The 15,296-nt window shown below is 43.5% G+C and overlaps 1 non-coding gene and 1 pseudogene across 1 annotated transcript; both read left to right on the top strand.

Annotated features, from left to right (window-relative positions):
- Positions 1-644: 644 nt before the first annotated feature.
- Positions 645-797, top strand: LOC147883406 (5.8S ribosomal RNA). The gene has a single exon (XR_015543835.1). It is a non-coding gene; the product is annotated as a 5.8S ribosomal RNA (ribosomal RNA).
- A 6,286-nt stretch (positions 798-7,083) lies between these two features.
- LOC147883405 (uncharacterized) lies at positions 7,084-7,999 on the top strand (annotated as a pseudogene).
- Positions 8,000-15,296: the final 7,297 nt, after the last annotated feature.

The raw sequence follows: 15,296 nt of genomic DNA, 5'->3' as shown, positions 1-15,296 counted from the left end.
ATATGTCTGTGCATACCCCTTGACAACTAATCTTGCCTTGTATCTATTCATAGAACCATCTGCATTGTGCTTGATCTTATAAACCCACTTACATTCTTGCCTTTAGGCAAAGGCACCAATTCCCATGTAGCATTAGCATCTAAGGCATCCATTTCTTCATCCATGGCTTTCTCCCATTTTTCATTTCCCATGGCTTGCTCAAAAGAAGTGGGTTCTGGTTCCTGTATCACTTTGAACATATAGGCATAGTGAACAGCTGTAAGTCCATCATATTTCAGCCTATCCACAGGATACCTAACCCTGGTAGACCTGCGCAAAATAGGCTCACTTCTAGGTGCTCTCAAAACATCCCTGGTCTTCCTTACTCTAGGTGTAACAACAGAAGGAATACCCAACTCATCATCAATGCTCTGTTCTGAGCCACTGGATTCACCATCCACACAAGAGTGACCTGCATTCACATCATACATGGGCTGATCTACCTTCTCTTTTCCTTTTCGTGATACCTGCGTACCACTCTCTGCATTGCTTTGAGGGGATTCTCCTGATCTCACTTCCGCCCCCCTCGCGAGGGGTGCGAGGCACCGAAGAAACGCAACGGTCTGATCTCCCTCCCTCGTGGAGGACGTAACACAAGTAAAAATGACTGTCAGCAACGGATATCTTGGCTCTTGCAACGATGAAGAACGCAGCGAAATGCGATACGTAGTGTGAATTGCAGAATTCCGCGAATCATCGAGTCTTTGAACGCAACTTGCGCCCGCGGCTTGTCCAAGGGCATGCCTGTCTGAGCGTCCTCACCACAACCACACCCCTCACCCCTCCTCTTCGAGGGGGGCCGAGCGGCGGAGCTAGCCGTCCGTGATGCCCCTCCGGGGCAGTGCGGTCGGCTGAAATGGATCGGTGGCACCGAGTGGCGAGGCGTCGCAAGGGTGGTCCGTCCCACAATAGAGTTTACATGAGCCTTGAGCTGAGTGCTTCAAGGAAAGTTCACCCTCGAGTAAGAGCTTAAGTCGAGCCTTAGAGTTAGATATTGTACAACTTGAGCCCTCGAGTTAGCAACTCGAGCCCAACACACACACACACACACACACACACACACACACACATGCATGCATGCATGCACGCATGCACACACATTCTAATACACAATAATTGCCCCCCCCCCCCCTCCCTTATGCATTGCCTAATAATTTATTAAGTATTTTTTCTGTATGCCCCCCCACCCCCCTCTTTTAATTTTCACTTATGCTCTTTTCTTTTGCCGACTTTTTATCTTGGTTTTTTGATATTTATACAAGGTTCTATATCTTTTAATTAACTTTTATGGTTAATCCGGTTGTGGTATTATACTAGTGCCCCCCCCCCTCCCCGGGCCTACATGGAAATGGCACTTAATTAGTGTATTTAATTAATTAAACACTCTAGAGCAAAGCTCTTACCTTGCATTGCTGCATGGCTCACAAGAGACATTCTATGGAAGAGACACTCCTATTGTAATGTACCCTCTCATCAAGGGTCACACCCTTCACAAGGGGTACACACCTCTTCATGCACATACAATTTGGAGTACACACCTTTTCATGTGTGACTCTTCACTCTCTATATAAGAGAGGCCCAATTGTATGGATGACACACTACAAATACTACAGACACTCAAGCAATACAATTATTCCTTGTTCTCTGCTATTTTAGTCTCCTTTTCTGTTCCTTAGCACATTTTTAAATATAGTAAATCTAGGATTTCTTACATGGACAGCCCTGTCTTATAGACCTTCTAAGTGGCAGGCATCCCACTTCAGAGCCATTGACCGACACCCCAGCTGAGGCATTTGACAGTAGCATTCTTATAGCAGCCAGGAACCTTTCCCCAAAGCCCATGGCCTGGATCACATCTATTATGTATCCCCATTCCACCCAGTCATATGCCTTGTCAAAATCAATGTTCAACATAATGATTTCTTCCTTGTTGGTCCACGCATGTTCTAGGGCAGATATAACATTCAACACATTGTCTTGAATGTGTCTACCTTTGACGAAGCCATACTGTTGGCTCGAGACTACCTTTGGGACAATATTGGCAATTCTTGCTGCCACCATCTTGGCTATCAGTTTATATGACACATTCAGCAAAGACAGGGGTCTCCAATCCCTGAATTTCTCTGTGGGAAATCTCTTGGGGATTAGCTTGATCAGCCCCTTATTTACTTTGGGGGAGATGAATTCCCTTTTCCACGTTGCGTTGGCCATTCTGACAAAAGGACCTCTAATAGTGTCCCAAAGAGCCAGGTATACTTCAGCTGACAGGCCATCTGGGCCTGGAGCTTTGTTCTTCTTCAACTGGAGAAGTGTTGCATCTGCCTCCTCAACTGTAAATGGCCGACCAAGTGCCTGCATATCATCCTCTGTGACTTTCTGGTCTATGCATTCAGTCAGCATTTGCCTCGCTTCCAGCTTGCCTCTTGTCTTGAATTCTGCCACCCCCAAGATAGCCTCGAGGGAGGATGTGATTTGCTATGTGATATCATCCTGCTCTGTAAGCCAGCGATCGTCCTGGTCTTTGATCCTGCATATGTTGTCCCTTGCTTTGTCTGTTTTCAAAGTTTTGAAAAAAAAAGAAGAGGGAGCATCCCCTAGCGCCAGCCATTTGGCTGCCAGATTCTCGCCCCTTCTGCCTTTTGCAATTCTACCTGCTTAAGGGTAGCTCCACAGTGCTGCACCTCCTTCAGTTCCTGGGCATCCAATGTGTCCCGCTGCCTCAGATCTCTTAACTTCTCCCTTGCATCCGAGTCCATTACTCTTGTATTCTTGGCGCGAGCTTTCCCTAGCTCCCTTGCTGTTTAGATAACAGCAGCTCTGCTCTGAGTTTCAGCATGATTAAAGTCTCCCACAACCACGAACTATGCACCCAGGTCATGTTCACCCAACCATTCCCAGAAGTCCTCGCATTCCCTTGCATCTGTGGGAGTATAAATCGATACTATGCATAAGGGCTCCCCTTCAACTTCAATGCCGATGCCAACCGCTGATCCAGCTGGGTGTGCAAGCACCTTGGCTGCCCGTAGCTCCTTGCAGCAGAGGACCACAGAGCCCCCAGCTCCTGTCTTCTTGCATGAAAAGAAAACATCAAAGCCCTTGAAGAGGGCCACCAAGAACGAAGCCTCTTCCTCACACAGTTTTATCTCCTGCAAACAAACAATGTTAACATTCCACTGTCTGATTTTTGCTGCCAATACCCATCTCTTGGCTCTCAGACCAAGCCCATGCATAATCCATGACAGCAACTTAACCAGCATGATCAATCGAGTAGTTGGAGGACCCCAATACATCAAAATAATTCTGCCTTCCGGCCTTGCTCTTCCTGCCATTGGACTTCACTACGCCGCTCTCCTTCTAAGAGTTTATCTCGGCATATTGGGGCTTGCTCTCCATCTCTCCAGGTCGGCCTCTGAGTAGGTCTTCCCCATGAAATACACAAAAATTCCCTTCTTGCGGAGCTCGGCGTATTCTCCTATAATCTTATTACTGGAGACTGATGCCTCGAACACCACAGCATCTTCTGGAACCCCTAGAACGAGCTTCCCCAGTCCACTGGATATTTCTTCTGACAAACCTTGAAGGGTGTGTCTATTGTCCTCCGCAAGGTCCATGTCATCTTTTGAGTCCTCCTCCTGCATGCCGGGAGCTCTCGGATCCTTGATCATCTTTCACCCGCTTCGCGGCTGGAGAGCCAGTCGGAGACCTAGTATTCATGGGTGCTGGCACAGGGCCAACCCTCGGCGGCAGGGAGCTTGGGAGCCAACGGGAGGAGCAATCAATGGGGGGACGAAAAGGTTGTGTTTTTACATTGTCCTTTCATTGGGGAGTTGTATTTTTGTTGGTGTCCGTGTCACTAAGGAGTTTATCAATAGAGTGTTCTTTCCTCTGAAAAAAACTTTTTTAAAAACATGACAAGTAAATGTACGGTTATAACTCCATTATCATATGCAACAGCAGGACCTCTACTTGTTGCATATGCAACAGCAGGACCTCTACTTATTGATGCCTTAGAAGCCCACGTGTGAATTTGCTTTCTTGTTTTGACTTCTTTTCTGAATATGTATTGAAGCCTGCAGCAATTGAGAACAGATGTCCAGAAGAGGCTCTTAAATGAATGTGCATACTCATGATGAGCTTTTCAAGACTCCTCAAAACTAGAAAAGTTCCAATTTAAGCATGCCAAAGGAGAAGAGTGCAAATGGCGCTCAGGGAAGCAATATCATAGCAATTGACTGCCAAGGTTGTGAAAGAACTGTACGCCACTTAGTCATGGCATGACAAGTGTTTGTAGTTGCTCTGACTGACACCAGAAAGAGGGAGGCAATTTTCCCTCAAATTACTAGCCATCTGCCGGCAACAGTTTGATTACAACCAACTCTTCAAGGTTCAACTTAACTTAAACTTCGCACATGATCCCTCGCGCTTCCTCGGCTCAATGCGTATAATAGCATGACATAACGTTCCCGTCGCGCTCCGAATTTTTTTACCACAGTACGTTGGGTTGTTCTAGTGAACAGGGTTTGCAAGCCGTACGGTTTGTACAAGGTTCGTACTGTAACAGCGCCAAACACAAGGAAATGGTGTTGTGCGGAAGGCCGGTTTGCAAACTAGCTTGTCCTTGTGGAGTTGACAAGCAACCGCAAGAGCTGGAATTCGGGTGACCTTCCATTTCGATGTTATCTAAGATTCAAACGGGGGGTGGTAATTCCACTCCAAGAGGCGTCGCAAGTCATAGTTAGCAAACAGTGGACAGAAGACGTACCTCGAATTGTCTGTGCAAAGCCGCAAACGCCTTGCTACTGGTTTGCAGAAAAGCAACGGAACGACGCGTTGTTTCAACGCACCAGAATGAGCAAAGGCAAAAATGAGGTGCGTGGGCAGAATCCAACTGAGAGCGATGGAGGAGAATTCTTAGAGAATGAGCAATCGGGGGTCCAAGCTCGATCATTACGTCGATTTCCAAGCAAACGTTGGATTTTTAGCTATTACAGAGAAAAGAAGACTACCGACACTGTAGCAAAGAAGACTGTCGGAAGAGATAATTGACTTTTGCTCCATGGACACTCGCTAAGCTACTCAAGGTCGCGTTCACACCACCCGGTGGCAAAGAGCATCGAGTGAGAATATCCAATGAGAGCAAGCCGGGTGGACATGGCTGTTCACACCATGGGTGGCACTCTCCACCGTAATCCAAGCTGCATGGCCAGCTTCCAAAGAAACTCGTCCAGACTCCCCCCTCCGCCCAACCACCTTGGCGCTGAATCTCTAACCAATCATGATTCTTCAGCCACCACAAATTGAACGGGATTCTTCTTGGCTTTCCCGTGCTGTCATGCTCGATAAATCACTGCCTTGAATCAAGGCTTCATATGCATGCTGCTCTGAAGTGCGTTGGGAGGTACATTGCTGCTCCTTCATTTCGTATTTCTAATCATTAGCTTGCACGATCCCAGCTTGCAAAAGTCTCATCAATTGTGTAGCTTGCCTTGAGTCTGGATCACAGTTCCAAAGCAGCCATGGAAGCCTAGCAAGTTTGGCTCTGCACTTCTCCATGAACATATATATGTACTCCACTAGGTGAACGTCACTTCTGGTTTGATTTTGTTTGTAACATCGCTCCACATGCGCCTTCTCTCCTCTCCATTTTGCCAACAAGGGTGTCGTTCTCCCACAAAGCTCTCTCTCCCAGGTATCCATCTACACCTGCGTGCGTTTGGATGGAACAATTGCGTTCTGCCTAGGCACACGTTTAAATCGGATGAATACGTTTTGCTATTCATTTTTCTCTCCTTCCTCTACATATTGTGATTCGTAGAGCCAATCATCATAGTAACGCAAGAGCACTACCATTCTATTGACTGTCGCAGCTTTTTCTTTGGCCTCCCTTCCTGAGAGATTCCTGCTTGAAAATTTCAGCTTCTTGGCTCGTTGCTACATCTGCTTGTCTTGGTTCGAATTCCCATCGTTGCTTCCTACGAAATGTCTCCTCATGCTCTTGAAATTTTATACAAGACATTGGATTCGTTTAGCAGCTCATGAACTTCTGGCTGCTCTGTTGATTGTATCTCCCATCTATGTGTAGCATGCTCTACCTCCTTAATTCAGAGATAATTCAACATTCAATTTGTGCTATTGTGAATACACAATGGCTTTTTTGTTTTGTTACACATCCTTCCTTTCTTTCGTACTAATTTCTACGTTAGGAACAACCACAAAAACGAGTCTCTGTCACTTGAATGCACATATTCATATGCACACTGTTTCATATGGATTCTGCATTATTTGCAATACGAAAAGGATACTGCAATACGAAATGGACATTGCATAGTCATATGCATATTGTTTCAGATTGACACTTCATTATTTGAAATAGGAGATGGGTGCTGCATAATTTATAGTTTAAGCGCTGCGACTGCATTATATAGATTCATGAACAATGTTTGTCTTTAACAAGGTTTTGCGTTCTACTATGTTTGTCTCTTTTTTATCATCCTGTTTGTCGATGAGACATTGCTTGCAATGCATACATGAAACCAATTGAAGTATGAAGTACATTGCTTGCAATACAGACATGAAACCAATTGAATAAAACATTATGTGATAGGTTCTTATAAATTCACATTTTGTGAGGTGTCTTACAAATATTTTGAAACGTCTTTTCTTTACATAGGTTCATAACTTCTGCTATGGATGCAAACCACTCCCAATACCAAGATTCTCAGATTGAGGAGGACTTCTAGGGCTCCCAACACACTCCATCCATCATTCTTTGGCTTCACTCTGCCACATGCTAGCCTACCCCTTTCATTGCCGCCACATAACTTCATTGTGATGTTGACCTCTCCATCACCAAGATCCTCTTTGATGTTTCATCCACCTATGTTGGGGGGTGGGCAAAAGCCTCCAAGTCCATGCTACATGACCTCCAAGCCTGTGAGTCTGTGCTACGTGGGCTCCAATGCTAATGATAGTGATATAGGGGTTGAAATGGTAGCCTCTCAACCCTCCAAAGGGTGCAAGGCCTCGAGGAGGAAGGCTCTACCCATGGAAGATGTGCTGGATGTTGAAGGGAATGCTCCAAGTGTTCAAAAGAAGCCCAAAGCCTCGAAAAAGAAAGTCTCAAAGGTAGATCTAGAAGATGATAGTGTGGACGAGGATGCTAAAGGGTCAGGTTTCTGGAAAGACTTTTGGGTTGACCAACTAGTTCACATAAGGGGTGGTATGCACGAGGGGTTCAATAATCCCCAGAAACAAGGAATGCACCTATGGAGCAAGGTTGCAACACGGCTTGCTTCTCCATACCATTTTGACAAAGATAGTGAGACCTGTCGAAAGAAGTGGGGAAGAGTGTACTAGCAATATAAGCAAGATAAAGCACATAATGCAATCTCGAGCAATGATAAAAAATGCACCAGCAAGTGGCATGATGTCGTAGATGAGTATATTCATGATAGGGCTCATGTAGTCTGCGTGAGCCATGCTTCTTCAGTGATAAACTCAGCAGCACCTAATGTAAACACACTACCAAGTGGAGATGGAGAAAAGGGTCATAGCATATCTAGCAGTCATCCAACATCCAACACACATGGGGGGGGCATGCGGGGGAGGGAGGAGGCAATCACAGCTTAGATGAGTCCTTGGGATAGTTGGCAAACACCAGTTGTGCACTTCTAGATCACCTCAAGGACTCTTCCTCTCGACAGGAGGCTTTGGAGGCAAGAAGGCTAGACAATTTTTTAGGCTATGCACACAAGCATGGCAGCTTTTCTCGAGCATGCCAAGCAGGCATAGCAATCTTTTTGGTGATGCCTTTGACATGGATTGGTTGGGTGAGTTTGAGATCGCCTCTTTCGAAGATGAAGGTGAAAGAACTGCAGCAAGCTCTATGGTAGAATTACGAGCTGTGAGGCAGTCCCAGCCGACGAAGCAATTGAACGTGGCCAAAGAGGTGGGGATCTAGTAGTGGGAAATGATTTTGGTTCGGGTGCAGATCGTCGTGAAAATCTAGCAAGAACAATGTATAGAGAACATTCCAAAAAGATGGTTCATGTGGTCTGTGGTGAAGAAGATGGAGCAAGCTCCTCCTCATCGGATTCCGCTTAGATTGGTTCAGTTTCTTCATTGTACTACACCATCTTTATTTCACATTGTATTGCAACTTGGCCACTTTATTCATCCACGCATAGATTAATAATTAGAGATGAGATTAAAAGAGAATGGACATTTTTTTAAATAAATGGGTTTGAGTAACATGCCATGTGAGTTGTCTTAAAAAGTGTAAGTAGGTATGGACTGCTTATGCTTTACATGAGGGTTCTACAAATTTTGTTCATGAGTTTCAACGATGGAATTGTGAAAGGAGTTGAGCGAGCATGAGAATGTCCATATCATGTGGAAGTTGCATTGAGGCCTAGTATTACGAATCAATGACAAGGTGAGGGAAGTGGACTGTGCCTAAAGTGTGCAGGCAGGGGCGGCAGTAGCTGGTGTGAATCCGCAGGCACCCAGACATTTGTGTGGGAGCTGCAGGCAGGTGGACACCTTTGGTGCTGGCTCCCACATCCGCCACTCGGTGTGAACCCGGCCTAAGAATCTGGAGTCTAGAGCTGCCCATCTATGCTCATCATGAATTGAATGCATGGAAACTTTAGGCCCATGATGAATTGAATGCATCTAAAAGGTGGGCTCGACTTGGGTGTGCAATCTTACACTTCCGCTCGACATGGGAGGCAATCTTGCCCGCTTATGATCTATGGGTGGTGGTGCCCATGGTATGCAAGCCTGTACACACCCTAAGACATACACATCATATTTAAAGGCCAAAAACTAGAATGAGATCCTCCATCTTATTGCTAAGATCCTTTCGTGTTTTTTGGCCCAAGCTTTAGTTATTTGTTCTACTCACATCAAAACTAGCCTCATGTGTGGAAGTGCATGAGTTTGGCTAGACCCTCGTCCACTAATTAAGGGTCTATTTAAAAAATTAATTTTTTAAAAAGCTATGATGAAAACCTTATAATCCTCTTCTTATTGGACCCTGATAACGTGCATGTAATTTTAGCCATATGTTAACTCTGTTTTTCTAGCATAGAACATGGCCCTCATATTTGACGATAATATAATCCTCTAACCTCTTTTCTCTTAGAGCCTGTTCATGCAAAGTGGCAGGTTGCAAACCAGGTTGGATGTGGGGTTTCGAATTAGGTTAATGTGTAGCAGTTTTGGAGGTAAAACCTAGTTTTTTCCTGAGCCCCTCCTCTTGAGTAGGGACCTGGAGAAAAACCTAGTTGCTAGTCAACTTTGATAGGGACAATGTGGTTTGAAGACGAGAGCTTGAGATCTACAAATGCACAAGTATACACACAAGAGAGGAGTTCTTCATTCACAAGAGAGGTGGAGGCATGCGTAGCTCCTTGGCCACACTACAGATGCACAACAATGTCTCCTTTCACAAACAACAACTCCACTATGCACCAAACAATCGTGAACAACTAGCTATATGGTTGGCTGGCTCTATAGCTATGACAATGACACTGACATTATTAATGATACAATCTTTAGTGTAGGGAAATTGAGAATCATGCTGCAACCACATAATCTATCACATTGATAGTCGCCGAGCCCACTACCTAGGTGGGTGATCATGTGGTGAGTTCACTATTTCAACACTCCCCCTTGAGCTCAAACCAAACTCCATCACATCCAACATGCTCTGAACTTTCGGTGCTTCTTTGCACCCAATGAATATTTGAAAATGTCAACCACTTGCTCATTTATATTGATGTATAGCAAATCAATCTTTTGAGGAAGGACCTTCTTCCTCACATAACGATAATGCACTTCTATGTCTTTGTCCTTGCATGATACATGGGGTTGTTAGCCAGCTGAATGTTACTCATATTGTTATGCACAATACAATGTGACTACTTTGGCATCATCTCCTCCCAAGTCATGTAGTAGCTTTCTCAACCAAGCTATCACACATGCAGCCATTGCTATCTCACATGCAACCAAGCTATCTCACATGCAGCCATTGTTCCACCTCTGTTCTTAGCTTCAATACTAGATAATGCAATAGTTTTTGGCTTCTTACTACTACAAATCACCATGGCAATACCAAAACTGAATGCATAGCCACTCGTTGATCTTCTCTCATAAGAGCTAGTGCTCAATCTAAATCATTATATCCAAACACGTCTATGGCTATAACATATGCATAAAGCATCCCATAAGTTAGCGTAGCCTTTGCATACCATAGTATCCTCCATGTTGCATCCAAATGTGGCTTCTTTGGGTGCTGCATAACTTGGCTTAGAAATCCTATATCATGACACATATTTGGCCTACTCAAGGAAGCAAACAACAAACTTTCAACCAACCTTTTATACATGGTTGGATTCTCCCATTGCTCCAAAATTAGGCCATAGCTTCAAATTCACTTCCATTGGTTTGGTAGCTATCACATTCACATGGCGGTTTGGTAGCTATCACATTCACATCGCCAATTCAGTTATGCCATATATCCATGTATGCAACAGCTCTCTGTCCTTTTTCAAACATTGCAACATCCACACTTGGCATGCCCACATTAAAGGTGAACATTTCAAAATGTTTTTGTGCTACTCCTTTGTAAACTTATTTCAATTAAAAACATGGTTTTAAAATATCATCAGGTTCAATTGCGCTCATGTGATAGTCATAATTTTCCTTTGTGACCACCCCCCCCCCGCAAGTTAAGTGTATCCTTCTTGATGGCTTTGAGTTTTTCTTGAGCCCTACGAACATTACAAATTCTCCTTAACCAATAGAGTCTCTTGTCTAGATTGAGTTGGAGTCCCATGCTTACTATTCTAATATTTGGGTGCTCCAATTCACACACAAAAGTAGTTCTCGCTTGGTTCTGCATTAAAGGTTGTTCTGTAGCCTTTCCCTTGATAAACCCTTTTTCATGTAAAAATCTTATCCTAAGAATGAGGGGTGTGATTTGTTTTGATAGAATACAACATGATCTAGTAAAGAATAAGATGATCTATCCTAAAAGTTTGGTGTAGGATTTGGACATTGAGTGATGAATACTCATGCTAATAGTTGCCAAATCTAGACTTTGAGGTAGAAATTAAGTGCTTCTAAATTTTGGAGATTAAATCTATGCCTTGTAGAGTGATCTACAAAATTCATGCCTATAAATGTTCTATATTTTTGCCAAATGATGGCAAGTCATAGAATGGTGGATGCGATTCGAAAATTGAAGTTTGATCAATAAAATTTGTCTTATTGAATCCATTCTTATGGTTTGGCAAATAAACCTCACACCCCTTGTAGTTTGACTCGTGAATGTAGGCCAGTGGTGGTTATGATTGCCAAATATTGGGACCGATATGGCCCCTAAATTTTAGACCGAAGGTGGCTTCTAGATCCAGGCCCGTGAGAATAGCCTTTGGTGAGAAAATGACTACTGACTTTAACTTATGAAGAGTAAAGTATATTCATGACTTGAAGAGTGGAATGTTGTCTAGGCCTAGGGATGATTGTCAAATATGAGTCTCAAATATGGCTCAGCTTGAAAATTAGATCTAGGCCTTGAACACTCCTTTGCATACACATGTTGAGGCCTCTTTGGAATTGACCTTGAGATTGCCTTTTCTTCATTTGTGGTGCTCTTAGATGTCCCATAGTGTTTCCATACTTGATTTTATGTTTACAAAAACATTTGGTTACTTTTGGCTAGCCAAACTTGTAATGAATTCCTCAGGATAAGATCTTTCAAGAGGTTCTTAGCTAGCCTCAATCTATCATAAACATTAAAATGCATCCCCCCAGTTGAACTTTCTAGTTGGAGCAAGATATGTGATATGTGCTTGAGCCCAAAATGGACAAATAGGTGGGTTCTCTTCTCTTCCTTATTTCTTTTAGCATAATGTAGATGATGATTTTACTCCTTTTCTTCACCATCTTTTTACTATATTCAAGTAGATTGCACATGATCTTCAAACTAGATGATGGGCTTTGAGGTTGCATGCACAACATGGTCTTAAAACATTCAACTTTGGCCATACCATTGTATTTATTCACCCTAGAATGGATGAATTAAAAATTTCAATTCATACATGTGCAAAGATCTTTGAATAAATCCAAACCTATTTAAAATTTTGTGTTGTTTTTCCATGCACTTCCTTGATATAACGCCCATAAGAATTTCAAATATCATTGTTTTTCATAATCCACATCATCAAATATACTAGCGTGTTAAGAGCATGCCCTCCCCATGCCCTTTACCCTATTTGTTTTCTTAATATTTGAGGCCACATTGCAATTTATGGGGAAATCCAATGTACAACTTATCATGGCTTGCAAGAGAACTAGATAGAGGCTATGAGATAGAATAGTTAAAAAGTTTGGTCAAGGAAAAAGGAGTTGATTGTGGGGTGAGGAAATAAATGGCATAGGATCAAAATGGCAATAGAAGAAATGTTTGCAATGTTTGCAAAGGGAGAAAAAAAGTAAAGAAAAAAGTCTCCTTATAGAGCTACAAAAGGTAGTGGTTGTAGATGCATGAATTCGAACATTGGTATCAAAGTAAAGAAGATGAACTATGGTTTCACAATTGGTGCAATATTATTGATGAAAACATCATGCACCTAGAAATTTATAGAGTGACAACTCTACCAACATCTCGGGAGATGTGGTCTATACAAGTGAAAGTGCTGCATAGCTTAAGTCAACTAGTTGCAAAGAGGGAGACATTAGCTACATTGGTGTCCCCCTGAAAATTTTGAGAAATGGCTTGGGTATACAGCATGATGTTGTCAATTAGAAAGACCAGCGATTGGTCACAGAGTGGAAGCAATGTAGATCCATTCGTGTGTGAGGAGTCTGTCAACATCCAAAGAACATATGAAAAGGAGAGACAGCCTAAGTGAGGAAGTCAATGCTAGAGTGCAATGTTTTTGGCACAAAAAAATGAGATTTTCTCTAAATAAGAAGGACATCTATAGAAAATGAGTAGGATGAAAGTAGTTTGATGAGCACATCATACACATGCTTAATACAATGTAGGACAGTGTGACTATCATTGCAATAAGCTAGGTTAACTTGGAGCTTATGTAATTGTCCTAAACCAGCCCGATGGTTGTAATTGTTGTCTCTACGTTATCTATTTCCATGGCTACAAATAGATGCGCATCTACAATGAATCAAGGATATTGCTCTCAAGGGTACATGTGATTCCATCCTTGACCAATATTTTACCTTTTGCAAATTTCTTAGCCTATGAATTATAGTAAAGGTGAACTCTTGAAGTAACAACATCCACCCCTTCCTCTCTTCCTCTCCCTTCTTCCCTCCCTCTCCCTTCCTTCGTCGTCCCTGTCTCTCTCTCCCTTCTAACTCTCGAAGTTACTCATTTTTCATACCTCCCTATGCTCAGAGTCCATTAGTAGACAAGGACAATACGAGTACCTCGTAATTGAGCATAACTTTCTTCATTGCAACTTCCTCCCAAACAATGAAAGAACTCAACCTAGGTAAAGGAAGTGCCAAGGCTAGATGGGGAGAATATGAGCACCTCATAATTGAGCATAACTTTATTCATTGTAGATTCCTTCACGGCACTGGAAGAACTCAACCTAGGTAAAGGAAGCGCACATTATAGCCACTATGAGCTCAAGAGATGCTTTGAGTGTCTAGGTTTAGTAGCTATTCTCAGCTCTCGCAGCTCCAACTCTCAACTCAAAGAATCTCGCGAGCCCAAAGTAGATATAATGTGTGCTTCCTTTACCTAGGTTGAGTTCTTTCACTGCCTTCAGTAATGCACTTTAGTAAAGGCTAGAATGGCGAATGTGAAAATGACATTCAGTAATGCACTTTATATAAAGGGTCCATTACCCTAAAAGTAATAAAAATAAAGGGTCCATTACTCTAAAATTAAAAATAATAAAAAGAAATTTCTCCCCCCCATTCTCTTCCCCTACATCTTCTCCCCCCCATTCTCTTCCCCCTGCATCTTCCTCTCTCCCTTCCTCTCTCTCTCCCCTGCACTTTCCTTCTCCCGTCCTCTCTCCCTCCCCCTCTCTCTCTTTTCTCTCTTCCTCCCTTCCTCTCCCTATCTTTATGAACACACAGGCACTCTCTTTTGTTCTCTCTTCCTCCATTCCTCTCCCTACCTTTATGAACTCTCTCTCTCTCTCTCTCTCTCTCTCTCTCTCTCTCTCTCTCTATGTGTGTGTGTGTGTGTGTGTGTGTGTGTAGTCTCTATGGTGACTCATGTGTCGTGGGGATCTTGAAGGAATGCCGATGGAGCCTCCACTCCAAGCTACTCCTTATGAGAGCAAAGCAAAGCACAAGCCGTATGCATGTGTCACTCAAGCGGTAGCTCCCGGATTGTTGCAATGTGTTTCCACAAGAGAAAGAGGGAAGGGGGAGAGGGGAGAAGAGAGGGAGAGGAGGGAAGGGAGGGGAGAAGGGAGGGGGAAGGAGGAGGGAAGGGGAGAGTGAAGGGGGATGGAGTGGCAAACACAAAGGCAAACAAGAGAACACCCAAAGACACTCTTGAAAGAGAAGACGGAGCTTGTATTCCAAACTTGTACATACAACAATGAAGACCAAAGTCAACCATTTAGCCTTTTATACAAGTCACCTTTTGAAGGGAGGGCCAACCCTTTTTCTTAGACCACTCTCTTATATTTCTTTTGTTACAACCACTTGGGCCCATATGGCACCAAGGCATTCTCTCGACTTCCTCTCATCTTCAAATCTGCTCGTGTTATCCTTGCCAATTTGGATGGTTCCGACACATTCCTTTGTCTCAAGCCATTTGAGGCTCAAAACCTACAGGATGAGGTTGATGTTGAGCCATTTGTGGCTCAAAACCCATATGGCCGAATTTGTCACTATTGTCCATGGTTGTGGCTATTAACATGCCCCCCTTCGTGTTGTTGAGCCACCCTTGCATTAGCCATGGTAGAGTAGGTGGGTGGAGAGAGTTGTCTAGAAGAATGCGTAGCAGTCTAATTGGCAAGGGGTGATTCGTGTGAAGTACGAGCAGAACTTTTAAAAGTGCGTGGCATGCATGTCCTTAAAGGTAAGAATGTGATGGCCATGGAGGTTGCGAACTCAAAGGTAGAGGCGGAGGTCCTGGAGCTAAGAGGGGTTGATGTTGGGGTTGAAGAAAATTTGGTTGTTGAGATTATGGAGCTTGTCATCAATCAACCGACTATGGGCAGGGAGATCATGGAAGAGCAACAAGATGAGGCAGTTGA

Source organism: Dipteris shenzhenensis, chromosome 28 (genome assembly GCF_047967505.1).
Source record: "Dipteris shenzhenensis isolate YYH24624 ecotype China chromosome 28, Dip_SZ_1.0, whole genome shotgun sequence".
NCBI lineage: Eukaryota > Viridiplantae > Streptophyta > Polypodiopsida > Gleicheniales > Dipteridaceae > Dipteris > Dipteris shenzhenensis.
The sequence above is the reverse complement of the archived record's forward strand: the minus strand, read 5'-3'. Positions and strand labels throughout refer to the sequence as shown.